General features: G+C 43.6%; 1 protein-coding gene across 1 annotated transcript in view; it reads right to left on the bottom strand.

Annotated features, from left to right (window-relative positions):
* Nucleotides 1-12635, bottom strand: part of LOC103180812 (protein kinase C epsilon type) — a 130853-nt gene that overhangs the window by 69740 nt on the left and 48478 nt on the right. The window lies entirely within an intron of this gene.

Genomic DNA, 12635 nt, shown 5'->3' with positions numbered 1-12635 from the left:
GACTGATCTCAGAGCACATGGTAACTGGGTGAAGTGCTGCAGCAGTTGTACAAGAGGTTGAGGATTGTCAGTGCTCTGAATTTCATGGGTCTGGAAATAGCAGCACTCGGGTTCTGAGCAGCAGCATATAGCAATGAACAGGCTCTGAGCTGCTTGAGACTGGATATAACAGCAGAAGGCTCAGGGCTGTACAGGTCTGGATAGAGTACAATATATTCCAAATTAAACATACAAATAATAGATAATTCTATCACATTGTAGGACCTAAAACATCAAAATGGTCCACAGATAATTGTTTCCAAGTATAGTGACTGCTTTCGTACTCAAACATGGCAGTTATTTTACTCAGAGCAGGGACCAACAAATAGCCAAAAGGTCAAGAACCAATTTTATCTGGAGAGGTGTTGGCCAGGACACTGGGGGGAAAAAAAACACTCCAGTGAATCTTTTTCAATGGTCTCAATGATATCTTTAATGTCCACCTGAGCAATCAGATGGGACCTTTCATCCAAATGATGACACCTCTAGGAATTCAATACTCTCCCAGCAGCGCACTGGAATGTCAGCCTGGACTGTGAGCTCAAGTCCAGAACCAACAACTTCCAAACCCAAGGGTGAGAACGCTGCCAATTGAGCCAAGCTGCCACAGAAATACAAGATGATAAGGTGCAGCTCACGTTACAAAGAGTCATGAGTCATTTACAAAGAATGTGTAGCACGGAAATGGGCCCAAACATTCCATGCCAGTGTTTATACTGTTCTCACCCATTCCTTATTCCCTCCCATTCTCATTGCAGACTTCCCCAACCAATGGAAATAGCCTATTTATGTCAATTTTATGGAACCCTTTTATAATTTTAAACACCTCTATCAGACCCCCCCCCCCCTTAAACATCTCTTCTCTAGCAAGCAAAGACCTGATCAATGCAATCTATCCTGATAGTAGTAGCCCGCCAGCCTTGGTAATGCACTCGTAAGCCTATACTGTACTCTTTCCATCGCTGCTTTGTCCTTCCTATAGCGCGGAGACCAAAATTGGGCACAATACTCCAAATGTGGTCTGACCAAGGTTTTGTATAAATTCATCCCTTGAACTCCCACCCATTTGGTGGGATCAAGAGACGTTTACATTTATTCAGTTTCAATAGGATCAGCAAATATTAAAAATATAATCAGTCCGATAAAGTGCAGTAGACGATTACTAACACATCTGGCAAGGCCACCTCTGGTACTTCATTAATAATCACTTTGGCACACACTGTGCTGTCTCTTCTGATTAGAGAGGAGAAAGACCAGCCATTCCTGTCACCAAGAGTCTTTATCACTGACCCCGACAAGGAATTGCTCTCCACTAATGTAAAATATTTCAAATATTTTGTCCTCAGGATAGGAATGTTTCTAGGCTGGGTCCAAGTTTTGTCACACAGCAGGAATCAGAAATATATGGAGGGTTTAATGTGTGGGTTGGGCCCACAGCCCACAGGCATTTTGCCAAGCCCACATTTGAAACCCCAATGTGTACTTAATTATAATAATCCTTGCATTTGATATGCCTTGTCATGTCGTCGAGACGTCTCAAAGGGCTTCAGAAGACTTAACTGTGAAGAGTATTGACTGTATATGGGGCAAACATGGCAGCCAATTTGCACACAGGAATGTCCCACAAACCAGCCATAAAGTGAATGACCAATTTTATCTGGGGGAACAGTCAGCCAGGAAACGAGGAGAAACTCCCTCCTCTTTTCGAATAGTGCCGCGGTATCTTCAACGTCCGCCTGAACAAGAAGGCAGGATGTCGGTTTATCATCTCTTCCAAAGGACATCATCTCCAACAATGCAGCACTGAATTAAGCTCAAATCTCTGGTTCTGTGGTTCTAAATCCAGACATGGGTCTTGAACCCACAACCTTCTGACTCGGGGGTGAGAGTGCTACAAACTGGGCTAGGCTGGCACCTACTTCCAACAACTAAACAGTGATTAAAGCCGTAATGAATGTCGTAGCCCAGTTCTGTACATCAATTGCTTTGTATAATTTAAGTATGAGTTACTGCTCTCCAAGGTGGCTCTCTTGCTAACGTCACTGGATGCTGTGACACTGACCCAGAATATCAGATTTCTGGAGTAATCCAAGCGGGAGGTGACGAGGAGTATAGATAAGGAAAAGGAGAGGGCCAAGGATGGAGCCCTGGGGTACCCTGGGTGGGGGCGGAAGGAGAAACCATTTGCTGAGATGAAATGGAGGCGGTTGGTTAAGTAGGACTCAATAAGGGCTAAATAAGTGCAGGTTGAAGATCTCATGACAAAGCTCATCTCAACTGAGTGCTTCTCCACCCACAGGAGTGTTGTAAGAACGATCCTCAACAGCTGTGTGATTATTTCTCCTTCCAACTCTCAGAAATTTGTTGCTTACCCCCTTTCACATACAACTCCTCCACTACCCCCTTTTTTACCCTCTCCTGTCTCACACTCCTCCCTCCGTCCTTCCCTCCCTCCCGCTTGCTTACAGATACACAATGGCTACATCTGCCCACAATTCCCTGTAAATCTTAGCGCTCCAAGACACCACCGCATGTGAAGGGCACTACACAAATGCAAGTTGTTGTTGTTGTAACGCACTTTGAAACATGTAGACATTGTAGGCTCAGTATCAAATAGAAAGATCATTATTTATTCCACCCCAGGCATTTTTCTATTTCCCATACTCATTTCCTCGCTCACTCGTCCATCTAACACTCTCCTGTCTCGCACACCCGCCCCTTCGCTCCTCTCTAATTCTTCGACCCCGACACTCCTTCACGCATCGATCTCTACCTCTCCCACTCCCTCCTCATGTGCTGCCACACAAACGATAACACCAAAGGCTCAGTCGGTCACACTTGGGGCAGGAACAAATCCCAGTGATCAGTGACAGCACAGCTGGAGTTCTGTGGTGCAGAAATTTGTTTGCTAATGTGCACAGAGCAAACAAATGAAATCAAATTCTATCTCCCGCCAGGCGCAATCTGACTTGTTCCCCGTCTGCACAGGAAACCATTTAAAAACTTGTCAAATGATCTGAACCTCTGATCTACCACAGGGAACGTGCACACAAACACAACACAGGCACATAGAGACGTAATGCGTACACTGTGACGTGAATCGACTGTACATTTTGTGGGCGAAACACGGCAGCCAATTGCGTCCAGCAGCGTCCCACAAAAAAGTCGTGGATTGAGTGACCAATTTTTTTTTTTTGAAGGGATTATTATCCCCTGAAAAGCGATCCGCCAATCGACTAACAACCGGGTACCTACTTACTGCTTGGTAGTACAGCGCCTTGGGACGTCCTCCCGACGTGAAAGGCGCTCTATAAATGGAATCTTGTTGTTGTTGTTGTTGGTAAACAGAGGCGTGTGAAGTAAGGGAAACTTGCCCAACTTTTCACCCCGCCGGGAATCGAACCCAGGTCTCTCGCTTGCGAGGCGAGTGCTCTAACCACTGAGCTACAGGACTCCACACATACACACACACACACAGATACACACACACACACACAGGTTTTCACTTTCAATCTGCCTATGAATAGCTGAATGTATTACTAACCCTTCTCAGATATCACAAGATGTTTTGGTGTTAAAAGGGTTAAAACACTGAGATTTATAACTGAAAGCAACTGCATTTCTGCAATCAGCTTTAAGATTAAAGTTGGTTTGTGTTTCATTTTCCAACTTATTTTTCTCCCTGCTGGCTCTTTGCCATCTTCCTATGCCCTTAGTACAACACAATGCAGGAACTCAAGAGCATGGGGGTCGGTAGATTGTACAGAACAGTATAAAATTACATTTGTATAGCGCCTTTCGCGTCGGGAGGACGTCCTAAATTGTTGGAATTGCAGTATTAGGAGCAGGAACCGTGGCTGATTCATTCCTCTCCCTATCCTCGGGGTGTGAGACCAATGGTAACATTGCAACTGCTGTGTTGAGTGAGCACAGAACAGGCCAGGATTGGAACCTGTAAACTTCTGGGAAGCAATGTTGTACTTAGCGATACTTGTTTTATCCAATAGGTTATCAGAAGAACCAAGAGTCTCTTTTAATATATTGGGAGCGAGGTGAGCAGTGACGGTCTAGCTACAATCCATTAACCTCCGACCCAAGCTGCCTGACTAAATTAAACGGCATGCATGCACTGAACGGCAAAAGGAAGAGACAACCTGCATTTTTTTTTAAGCGCCTGAATTAAACGGAAAATCTCAAAGTGTTTTACATTAACTATGTCAAGCGAAGTGACTGCTTTTTCTTGTCGGCACTTTGGCAGAAATTTTGCACACCACGAGGATCCACAATGAGCTATGAAGTGAATGATCATTTTGTCGGGAGGATGGCTGGCCAGAGAACCTGAGGGACACATTCCTCCCTCTTCAAACAGTGTCACAATATTTTTAATGTCCCCCTGAAGAACAATAATAACCCTCGTGTTTTGATACGGCGCCTTGTCACGTCTTCGAGACGTCTCAAAGCGCTTCATATATACTGTAAAGTGAATTGACTTGTATATTTTCTGGGCGAAACCAAAACAACCAGAAGGGACCTCAGTTTAACATCTTATCTGAAGTATGGCACATCCAACAATGTCCTGCTGCGCTTGAGTGTCAGCCTGGATTATGAATTGGAAGTCTCAATGTGGGGCTCGAAGCCATAACCTTCTACAAGCATGAGGGAGAATCCAAAATTATGCAAAAATATGTAGAACATCATAAACAGTGTGCGTAGACTAAACAGTGCTTTATCATCTCCTGGCATGGCTCGGGTGCTTAACCATAGGCAAACACAACACTGAGTCTTAGCTTCTAGGTATGAACTGCAGCAGACCTCCATCCACATCCGCATATGTTCTGTACGTCCTCGCTAAAGATCTTAATCTTCTAGCAGCGTGTTCAGATCGCTTGGCTTTCTTTGTACCAGTGTCTAGTTCTGCGTGATGAGTGCTGATGAATCATGCGCTCCCATTAGCAACAGTACAGATTGACTCAGTCTTGATGCTGAGGAGAGCAGTGGGGCTGGGGGTGGGCAGTATTAATGGATATCAGTTTGGCTCTGAGCGTAATACTCTTGCCTCTCAGCCAAAAGGGACTGGGTCCAAGATTGCATCGGGACTTGAGATTGCAGTCCACACTGACACTGCAGTGCAGCACTGGGGAACTCTGCTTTGTCAAAGATAAATAACAATCCTTCCATTTGACATGTGGCCAATTGTATGATGCGCTTTTAGACATTCTCCTGATGTGAAAGGGGCAACATAAATGGAAATTGTACTGCATAATATCTAAGTGTTTCACAAGGAATTGCTGTCACTGCGATTGTATATTTACAGGCGAATGAAACAGCCGATTTACGCACTGCCAGACAGCCACAAAGTGAATTATCAATTTATCTGGAGGATTGTTGTTGGCCTGGACACCAGGCAAAACACCCACCTCTCTATGATTCGTGTCACGGAGTATTTAATGTCCTCCAAATGATGGCACCTCTGACAACGCAATACCCCCACGCTGTACCATTTAAGAGCAAGGTATTAAAAGTGACAGATGTTGCCCTGTAGAGGATTATGTGCTCAAGTCCTGAAGTGGAGCTGGGAGCTAATAAACTTCTGACCCAAAAAGGATGAGCAGTACCAACTGAGCCAAGCTGACACACTTCTTATTTCACTCTTTCTAGAGAATGAATGTATTAAAACACAAACATCTTCTGTGTCTCACAGCGAACCTTCGGAATAAACTTAACTACCACTTCTCTCAGCGGGTAACAACAATAAGCACACAGATCTGCACTAACACAAACACGCCTGTACATTGTACATTCATTGACTGGCCATTGAACTCTCTACCCTCCAGTCCTAATGGTCAGCCTCCTGGAGTCTGAACGTAACCATAAGAAAAGGCTTTCATGTTTTCAACAGCAAAAAAAAGATCGAGGGCGTTTTATCTGAAAGGCACAGTACGGTTCCAGGGGTACCTCTTTGCATTAGCTGACAGCAGTGTTTATTATTAAAAATACACCGGCAGGGCAGGCTTTGTAATGAAGTAGAATTGCTCATAAATCAAAATAATAATGCAATTACTTATAATGCTGGGGAGTGGTATTACCGGCAATAAAGGGTGTGAGGTTCATCACCCAAAAGGGACCACTGATGCACATTATTGATGTAATTGTTTGTGATTCTGGTTAATGAAAATAACAGCAATGGATGCAATCCTATGCTTCCTACTCAGTATTTCAATGAATGGTTGCGCCTCTCAGTTTACACTGAGGCCAACTCTCCCTTACCACGTGCTTTGAGTCAGTTATCTTTCTCCTCCACATCCCCCTCGGTTCCCACCCCCAGCTCGGGTCCCAAGCCAAGATTGTTGAACATTTTGGGATATCCTCTTGATGTAAAAGGCACTATGTGAATGTCAATTTGTATTGTTTTATGTTTTTACACTCCATCCACTACCCACAGAGAGATCCACGCTGACACTACACAAACTCCCCAACTCCTCCCTCCACAGGCTGCAGATCATCCAGAACTCTGAGGCCCGTGTCCTCTCCCGCGCCAGGCTCCGTGACCCTATCACCCCATCCTTGCCTGACTCCAATGGCTTCCCATCACACAGAGGATACAGTTCAAGATCCTGGTCCTCACTTTCAAAGCCCTCTATGGCCTTACTCCCCCTACCTCTGCAACCTCCTAACCCCCTACCAACCTGCCGGCTCCCTCCGCTCAGCGGGCTCCGACCTGCTTCATGTCCACCCCCTATCGCCCACCCCACCGTAGGCGGGCAGGCCCCCACCCTCTGGAGCTCCATATTTAGTGTCTGGGTTTAGCACTGCCACAGGCTTTCGTATCAACTGAGTGTCTGGATTAAGCAGAAATCCCCTGAAATGTATAGACATTCTGTATATGCAGTAAGATGCTAAATGTGATAAGAGAAACTAAAGCCTAAACAGTACGTTCACATACATCAGGGCAGCAGGACAAGGGGAACGTATTCAGGATTGTGAAGGGCCAGTTTGGGGTCAAATCCAGGAAGTATTCCTTTACACAGAGGGCAATCAACAGCTGGAACACATTGTCAGGAAGGGTGGTAAAGGCCAGGATACTAATCTCATTCAAGAAACTGCTTGATGTTGTGATGGGCAGGTATAGGGTTGTATCCTAAAGGATTATGTCAAATGGGCCTTCTTCCTCCAAACCTCTGTTGTGATCTTAGGTCATATTTAGCACAATCTCGCATTCAGCCAAGTGGTAAATTATTCCCACTGACTGGTGAATTAGAAAGAAGGGGGAAGAAGCTTAAGGTTGTCACTGGAAGAGATAAGGAGGAAATTAGAAGATTTCTTTGCATTCAGACAGTTATTAGTACATGGCATGCTTTACCACAAAGGATAAGACCATAGCAGCATTTAGGAGTAAATTAGATATGTACTTGAAGTGAAAAAGATAAGGGGAAAGAGCGGGGAGTTAAGTTAGAGTAAATAGCTCGAACCAGCATAGGCGAAATGGGCCAAATGACTGGTGTTTTGACTGCACCCTTGTTATGATCATGTCATAAACCATGTTTGAAAACAGGATTAATAAGATTTCATACACTCTTCAAAGAGCTTTGGCAACAAATCGACTTTGTTGTACATCAGCCGGTATATCAGCAAGCTGCTACTGCCAGATCCGCTATCACGTTTCACTCCTAACTACCGAAGACATGGGGGAGATCTCAGCACTCACTCAAAGCTTTACTGTATCATCGTGGGAGGATATTTTTATCAGCTGACAAATACAGGCGGCCCAAAATTTTACACGATCTTAGCAACCAGCAAAACCACTTGATTAAAGGTTAAGTCGAGGCCCAGTTTTGGAAAATTCTTACATTCAGTTTAATTTGGAAAACAGATTGTTTTAAAGAAACGAGGAAACACGATTTCCAAATACAGACTGGATTAAGGAATTTTTCAAAATTCTGCACAACCTTAAATTTTCAGTAAATGAGCTAAAGGCCAAAACCTTGAGAAAGTTATAATAATGATAATAATAATCCTTGCATTTGATATATTTCTCACGTCTTCGAGACGTCTCAAAGCGCTTCCCAGAATATACTGTAAAGTGAAACGACTGTGTGTTTGTGGGCAAAAAGCGGCAGCCAATTGCCACAGCGGTGTCCCCACAAACAGTGGTGGACTGAGTGAACAGGAATTATTACTCCCGGAAAAGTGATCCCCCAATCGACTAACAGACAGAAGTGTGTGGAGTAAGGAAACTTGCCCAATGTTCGGGAATCGAACCCAGGTCTCTCGCTTGCGAGACGACTGCTCTAACCACTGAGCCACAGGACTCAGGCCGAAGATACACAAACACTAGAAATAGGTTTATACAATAAAATCCACAAAATAGAGAGTTTAGCAGATTGATTTCAAGGGGGTACAGAGACCAAAAGATTAATTTAGAAGTCACTATTGATAATCTAAATGTGCTGATTACAGGATCAGTTACACGGAGGTTGGTTGGAAAGATATAAGTGTGCTCGGAGATGAAATTTAGATCAATTGTGGCTGGCAGATATTAAGCATTAAATGGGCTCCATTACAATATGAGGCAAGAATGGAAATGAATAGTAAAGTGGGGTTATTTAGCCTGTTCAGAATTTTATGGCAATAATGGGATATATAACCTGAAACAGCATGACACCAAACATGTGTCATCTGCACTGTACCTTCTCATCCCACACCCAAGTGTTTTTAAAACGTAATTACATACTTGTCATCAACAAATTACTGGTACTTTGCACAGCTAAGTATAAATAGACCGATTAATTCACCTTTTACAAGCAGCGAGACATGTTATTTGAACTTCTATGGGGACCCGCCGTGATTTGATCTGCGCGCTCATGATAAACGAGAACCTAATGGAGCCACAGCTGGGCTGGGAACCGAGATCAACAGTGGAACCCGGGAAGCTACCTACAAAAAAAGAGAGAATGGAACAGAACCGTTTCAATCACCAAGAAAGAAGACTGCTGGTGGTTGAGCATCCGTTGAAACATTTTATCATCACTTCATCGCCTATGCTTGTTACATGATGGGTGTCAGTTTGGCTCAGTTGATAAGCACGCGCTCGTATGACTCAGAGGGGTGTGAGTTCGTTCGAACCGCACTTTGGGCCTTTAGCTTTTAAGCCTTCATCTTGGCTGATGCCCAAGTGGGGATATTGCACTGTCAGAGGTTCCGTACCATATTTAAGAGGTTAAACCGAGATCCTGTTATCAGGGGATGGTAAAGATGCTTTGACATTATTTTAAAAGAAGAGGGAGTTTATCATGATGTCCTGATGGACCACATTCCTCCAGACCAATTGGTTATTCACTGCATCCTGTCGTGTGCAAAATAGCGGCGGGTTTGGCTACAAACACACAGTTAAAACCTTGACACCAATTCCCCGTTAGACAATTTGACATTACAGACATTACGCCAACAATAACAAGGACAAGTTGCATTCATATAGCGCCCCTTCACACATGGTAGCGTCTCAGAGCACTTAAACAGCAATCCTTACCAAATGTAAGGATTGTTGTTATTCTACTTTGCCGACAATTGCTGTTACAGCGCTTTGAGATGTTTCAACATTAGTACAAAGAAGTCAGTCTAAAAAAGTCAGTGTAAAAAAANTCCAAGTTCTTTGGTTCTCTCCAGCTCATTCTTTTCCTGCACTTCAAAACTATCGAACGCTTTACCAAGCGTCTCCTCCCTGTGTAACCTATATACAATCTCTGACTTTAGCGTCACTTTAACCATAATTTCTCAGTTATCTCAGCATCTTTCCTGTTCCTTTCAGGCATGTGACCTCCGGTGGTGGCATGTGCTATATTCTGGGTCTTGCCTTTTCACCCGGATTTTCTTGATTTAAAAAAAACACACAGATAATGTGCTAAGCTTCTTCTTACGCTTTATAACAAACATTTTGTTCCACGAACCGTTTAAACATCCTCCATGTTCGAAATGTACTGACTGTAAAGGAGGCCAAATGCAACCATAACCTTTCACCTGGATTTTCTCGATTTGGCACAAGCTAAGCGCAGTTCTGTGTTTGTTCAGTCGTCTAAGAACCAGTATCGCATTGGCACAAACACCCAACCGTGACACTGCTGGCATCCTGTTGAAGCTCAGTAATATTTTGAGGTCAGAAATGAATTACTGTATTCCTAAACATGTTGTGTTCCTTATTTAAAGTGCGTTTTGAAATAATAATAATAATAATAATAATCCTTGCATTTGATATAGCGCTTTTCACGTCGGGAGGACGTCCCAAAGCGCTTCACAGAACACACTGTAAAGTGAATTGACTGTATATTTGTGGGCGAACGCGGCAGCCAATTGCGCACAGCAATGTCCCACAAACAGTCGTAGATTAAAAATGACCAATTTATTATTGTTTTTGTTTTGGAGGGATTATTATTAGGCTCTGTGTGGAGTAAGGAAACTTGCCCAAGTTTTCGCCCTCTGCCTGGAATTGAACTCAGGTCTCTCGCTTGCAAAGCGAATGCTCTAACCACTGAGCTACAGGACTCCACTCTGTGAAATATTGTTCACAGAGACAGCATAGACTTCTTCTTCTGCACACTAAATTTTTATGGTTCTATCACTAATGCCCCCCATGTCACCCTTCCACTCTCCCTAACCTCTGGCTTCTGAAGAATGGTAGCAAGACAACTTGGGCTGAAATGCATGGATCCCATTTTAAACAAAGATTTTCTTTACGTTTTTATACTCTTGGAATGTTTTCCGTTTGCAAAATTCTTCAATTCAGCTTGATTTGGGAAATTGGTTTTCTGCAGCTGTTAAAAAGGAAACCATGGGATAGAAATGGCTTCCAAATTCTGGCCGAATTGAAGACTTCCAAAACTCCGCCCTACCTTTAGCTTTAAGACGATGATTTTAGTGGTCAAAGCTGCAGGGCCAGGAAGAAGTTCGAGCCTCTTGGTAAGGTACAGCGAAAATGTTCAAGGGCTCACTGCACCATCAGGTTCAACCGCAAGGAAACTCGCACCAAACCAGGCAACTGAAACACCTCGGATGTCCTTCAGCTTCAAGGTCACGAGACTCCAGTACAACGTCCCTTCCCCCACCTGATAGTAAAACTGGATGTGGTGCAGTCTGGCAGCTTGTTTACTCTGAAGCTGGTGTGGGATCAGCTGGGACCTTTCCACATTTTACAGAGACCCAGATGGCTGAAGGCTGAGATAGTCTGGTTTTCTTGGCTCTTCCCCGTAACTGCGCTCCCGCCAGCTATTTGCAATGTTAAAAAGCAGACACATTGCCCAACAAGGTACAAGTAATTATGACTAAGAGACATTCTGCAATAAGACTGTGGGCATTGCCTTAGAAGTGTCCTGGGACTGTCTCAAAGGTTGCATCCCCCGAGTACTTGATAAGAGATGAAGGTTACGAGGGGGTTTGATAAAGCAGACAAATATAGAGAGAGAAATTATTTCTACTGGTTGGTGGAAACAGCAACAAAATTGCACTTGCCTTTCACTTATTGAGTTACTGTCCCCAGTTACTGAGTCAGTAACTCAGTCGGGCACACATTTAAGACCCTTGGCATAAAATGGATAGCGCTTTCAAAGAATAGGAGTAAGAATAAGTGCCGTGGGCTATGTGACCTGTAACGTAGAGTGTAATGTGCCACTGCCTGCAGAACACTCATCGGTTTTTGTGTAATTCAATAAATAAAAAACATGTGGGGGGAGGGGGGAGAAAGAGACTTGTGTAAATAAAGAATATTATGGTAGAATGTCAAATATCCGCATGTCCGATTACCCACGTCGGACTCCAATGTGGAACTCAAGCAGGATGTAGTCTACGGATTTGTTTTTAGTTGGGCATGAGTGCCTGAGGTATGCGTAATGAAGAAGGACTGTGAACCAGCAGCAGGCAGGATGTAGAGAGGTCTGATCCAGGTTCGAGATTAGAGACGCGTTCAAAGAAGAAAAAATATCCAGTCAATTTGCTTTACGCAATATTCTGTGAAGCGCTTTGAGACGTCTCGAAGACGTGATAAGGCGCTATATCAAATGCAAGGATTATTATTATTAGTGAACACTAGCAGAAAAGCAGAGAGAAACACATACTTACCTACACACACACACACACACCACACAAATCCAAAGAGACCCATTTTCCTCGTTGTTTTCATAACTGCAACAGGGCCAGGCCTAATTAGTGTAAGTTATCAATCAAACTACAATCTACTGTAGTTTGATTGTTCAGTGAAGCAAATTTAAAACCTTATAAGACTATCCATTTCCTCACTTTCTCTGCATTTCCCAGACATCTGAATATACTTGTGTGGGTATTTAGATATCCCAGGCCTTGCTGCCAAGAGTATTTTCAGTTACCAGGATCAAAGCCGTTTACAAAGCAGTAACAGAATCCAAATGCAGTGCCTGACAGCTATTTGTTAATGCGGCCACATGCACTGCAAGAATAATTTAACATCATTTTAAGGCATTCTAAATGTCACTCTCATAAATCGCGCAGCATTGGAGAGTAAATCTATGGAGCACCGCTGTTAATCTTGCTGCGATAGAATCATAATTTAAATTAAATCAACAGAACCATGTCAA

The sequence above is a fragment of the Callorhinchus milii genome, unplaced genomic scaffold, assembly GCF_018977255.1.
Source record: "Callorhinchus milii isolate IMCB2004 unplaced genomic scaffold, IMCB_Cmil_1.0 Scaffold3, whole genome shotgun sequence".
In the NCBI taxonomy this organism is placed as follows: Eukaryota; Metazoa; Chordata; class Chondrichthyes; order Chimaeriformes; family Callorhinchidae; genus Callorhinchus; species Callorhinchus milii.
This window is presented reverse-complemented; position numbering and strand designations above follow the sequence as displayed.